Raw genomic sequence first — 5,000 nt, forward strand, 5'->3', positions numbered from 1 at the left:
TTGTGTCTAATATGCAGAAACCGTACTTAGAGAGCGGCAAAGTGACTGACACTCTCCTCTCCTTCATATAATTTCACCCCAGTCAGACAAAATCCCAGTCGAAATGACTTCCCATTTCCTCTGCAGCATCTGGAAGCGTTCATATCTGCCTTCTCATCTACTCTCTGGCGCGAGCAAATCACTGCGACTGACATCTGTGTTCGCAGACCTCCTCAGACTTGCTGTTGTTCATGTGTTGTGTACAGGGAGAGTGAGCGCTCTAGTAAAATTTTTCTTATATAAAAGAAAATTCTAGAGCATAAATGGAATTATATTTATCATTAAATTCTCTTTTGGATGCTTATTTTCTCTTATTCAGATTCTTTTTATTATTACTCTTTCCGCCCGTGTCAAAATTGCAGTGTAGTACCACTGTAGGTCTAGTGAAGCCAGATGACGCCAAGAGTTAATGGCCCCAACAGCTGTTGGCATCGTTTCCCTCAAGGATTTTGGCCTCGAATATCAAATTAAAATATCGAAGGAAATAAGACGCAATATTTGCTGTCAAATATATATATATATATATATATATATATATATATATATATATATATATATATATATATATATATATACATATATATATATATATATGCTTAAAACATCACCATAAGAAAAACAATGGGTCGAAATTCTAACCGACGCTTTCATCCTTTAATGAGACATTGTAGAGGCAATGTCTCATTAAAGGACAAAAGTGCTCCGTTCGAATTTCTGTGTATTATTTTTTTCTTTGGTATTCGCTTATATATAATGTATATCGTATACAAAATATCTTCAAAGTCAAAATTGCCAATGATATCCATTGTAAATTCTGCCTCACGAGAATTAACTGAGTCCAGTCTTTGGGGTCACGAAATCTTCATGGCAACGATAACAGGTTTTCAGAGTCGTATATCCACACATAGAGAGATAGAGAAAAAGAGAGAGAGAGAGAGAGAGAGGGGGGGGGGTGGAGAGAGATGGGTAGGGCAAACGGCGTGAGGGAAATAAAAATTTGTTGGTGTGTTTTCTCAAGCGTTTATGAGTGAATATATACAACGTGAACATAATATATCTAATAAAACTAAAAGGTTAGTAAACTGGCTGATAGTCGAGGAATATTTCTATTATTATTATATTATATCATTATTATTATATTATTATTTATTATTATTATTATTATTATATTGCTTAGGGAAGATATAACGTTTCTTCACCCAATGAATGAAACTTTAAGATTTCGTTTTTTACTGACCACAAAAATTCGATTGAACGTGATTTTAAACGATTTAACAAATGATTAGGAACAAATCAAGGTAAAAAATAATGACTTTTAAGACCCCGAAAAAACTTCCGTCATGCCTGACCAAGTTGTTATCAAATAAATATACCCTTATCTTAACCCAAATTTCAAATATTGGGCGCATCCGACGTCGAGGTTTATACCCGAGTTGTATTCGATATTCCATTGGAATGGGTGGCTATAGTCGTACTGGGTTCACAGAGAGAGAGAGAGAGAGAGGATGAGAGAGAGAGAGACGTTTATTTCTCACCCTCAAACATACAATCATAATTTAAATTATTGGGGTCAGACACTCTTGAATAAAATTGTCATAAACTACACACAACTTTTTTTTTTTTTTTTTTTTGCACAGTCCTTTTTAACCGAATGAAAAGTAAAGAAATGCGCAAATAAATGAAGAAACCTTCTTCATCTTTTTGTTTTCTTTATAAGCCATGGCATGTGACACCGGGGATAGGAGACTCATTATCTATTAGTGAAAATATCCTCCCTACCAAATTCTTATAATCATTCTACCCTCGGAATATATTATACTTCTATACCTCAGACAAGTTCTAGGGCAGAAATGGTCAGGCCATACATAAACTAAATACACGAGAGATTTCTTTGCTGCAGTTGTCATTCTGGTCAAGATTATTATTATGATTTTATTTATTATTATTATTAAATTATTATTATATTATTATTTATTATATTAGTATTATTATTATAGATTATTATTATTTTATATATATATATATATATATATATATATATATATATATATATATATATAATATATATATAATATAAATTTTTTTTTTTTTTTATTGTCTATCACAGTCATCCTATTCGACTCGGTGGATTTTCAGGTTCCTTTTCAGGGATCTTGAAATCGTACTTAGTGCCCTTAATATTTACGGGTATAATTTCCATCGGCATATGCCATGTCCTCCTCCTTTCTATTTTATGTTCTTGTTTCAAATACTTTTCAAATCTACCTCAGAAACTTAAATATACCTGGGTTCATTTAAAAAAAAATCTAAAAAGTAATACATTTTAGGTAGATACATGCTCAAACAATACCTTTAAATAATGCTTCGTAAAGCTTTCTTTAATGTTTTACAGATCATAGAAAATTATTCCCTGAGAGAGAAAAAGAAGATTTCTCTTGATCTAGGGACACACTGCTGGATTAAACGAAAGTGAACGGACTCCTTCGTACCTCCATATAAATTCTCCCCGTCAGTCCAAGTGTCAGATGAAATGACTTGTCATCTAATGAAGAATTAGGTCGTAAGGTTTCATATTTCCTTACAATCTACTCGTGCGCTCTGGCATATAGCTACAGCTGACCTGAGCATCTATTTACCGACATCTCGTCGCATTGCAAAGAAGTATTGAGTTATTTCTTTATTACTCAGAAATAAATCTCTGTTCCTACTGATATTTTACTTTCTGGTGCTTATAGCGAAGATTGCTTGTCATAAATTGATATATTAAACACGTTTTATTTCAAAAAGACCCTTCAAATGGGAATTTTAGGATGGTGGAATATGAACCACACAGTTGATCGCGTCGAACACATTTTACGCTTTGCGTCTTTTAAAATCTGAATAAGTTCTAAGTCGTGGAGGGAGAGAGAGAGAGAGAGAGAGAGAGAGCGAGACCGACGAGAGACCGAGAGAGAGAGAGAATTAGTACGTTTAAGTAAATTTATTCGCTGTGGAATATTCGGTGCGAAATTTAAAAGAATACGAGTTAGTCGAATCGAAGCATTTCTAAAAACGACAAGTCCCCCCCTCGATGTGGGACCACCTTGACGTGGTGAGGGGGCTCTGAACCCCAGGAATTGTTTCCCGGGTTTGAGTCGAAGAGTCTCATATATTCTTATGTATCTATGTGGAGTAAACATTTGTCTTCCTCTTGCGTCTGAGTTTGCAGCAACAGCTGGTCAGGAATTTTCTTCCTAGTGCGTAATTTAGAACGAATATTCAAAGTGTACCTGTTAGAGAAAAAAATTAATAAATATTTACTGTTTATTTTCCTTAGTTTACTATTTTCATGTTACAAATTACTGATGGCAAAACTTTACCATTAACACACTTGATACCATTATTTCTTCGATACCTGTACATATCATTGACATAACACCAAGGCTACATAAACAAGGTAGACCCAAGACTACAAAATTAAAGACATAAAATGAAAGTAAGATCAGCCACTGAGTGAATCTCTTTCGCCGTCTCCAGAAACTGAAGACGAAATGCAATGAGTTTATCTTTTGAAAACTGGGATTGGATGTTGTTACAAAGGGTAAAAAAAGCTAAATATCTCTTTAAAAGAAGGTCCGTCCTGTATGCACAAAATGCAAGCTAGCCACACACAAACATGCACATGTTATTCCAGAAGGAAACCTACAACACAAGAAAGGAAGTGGTGGGCTATCTCATCATTCTTTCATCTTTTCTAATCGGTAGACGTATATATATATATATATATATAATATATATATATAATATATATATATATATATATATATATATATTATATATATATATACGTCTACCGGATTAGAAAAGTAACCTTCATTAGACAAAAAAATATTAAGCAACGTCCTAGTGGATGGCAGATGTACCATACGAAATTTCACGAAACCAGCTGTACAAAAGTGCTCTGAAATATTTTCTTTAAAAAATGTCATTTAAAACCATTTCAGAAAAATAAATAATTTAAGGGTTATTATTCGTATGCAAAAACCATTTTCTTTACATAAATAATCCTAAATGCAACAATATTAATAAAGGATTTGTCTAAGTACATTGGCTTCCGAATATGTCAATATTAGACATAAATCTTCGAATTTAGCTTGACTAATTATGCAAAGTTTTAAAGTTATTGTTATGAATTATTTGAGCAGAAAATGTTTGAAATTCCTTTTAATATTTCGGCTACAAATGCACATCTAAAAGTTCAGTAGTTTGTAATCGAAAGATTATTATTCAGAATTTCATTTATAGTTGCTTCTTTCAGTATAATTTTGTCTAAATATTTTTTCCTTTTTTGATAATCAATTCTTTAATATTTTACTAGACAAGTATTTGACCTTGAATGATAAATATAAATTCGAATGTTTCATATTATGGAAGTAGAAAAATATATAGAAGAAATGCATTTTATACTTGGATTTTCAGTAATTTTTTCTCCTTTTCCATATTTTGCTGGGAATTAAAAATACGATCTTTCGTATTTAATTGGGTGGATCTGCAGTCCTTCAAACGGTTTGTGTATGTCGTCAGTTACGGTCTCTATTAAAGATACATACTTGTGACTTCCCCTAATCCTATGTATAGAATCCTTTTATAAATTGGCTTGAAAATAAAGCCGAAACGGTCAGAACCTACACCCTTTCTGATATTTTTCACCTGTGGGATATGTGTGATATTAATATATATATATATATATATATATATATATATATATATATATATATATATATATATATATAGATATATATATATTATATATATATAAATATAGTATATATATTGAATTCAAAACTATTGAGAGGATGTATCAAGAGCACGCAGCCACCTCAACCTCACTCGACCAAAAGATCGAGTATCTCTTAGTGGTTTATCCGTAGATTCAGGCTCTCTTTGGAGGAGACATCTGCTACATTGCAAACCTTATTAAT

This window comes from Macrobrachium nipponense, chromosome 8, assembly GCF_015104395.2.
Source record: "Macrobrachium nipponense isolate FS-2020 chromosome 8, ASM1510439v2, whole genome shotgun sequence".
Taxonomy (NCBI): Eukaryota; Metazoa; Arthropoda; class Malacostraca; order Decapoda; family Palaemonidae; genus Macrobrachium; species Macrobrachium nipponense.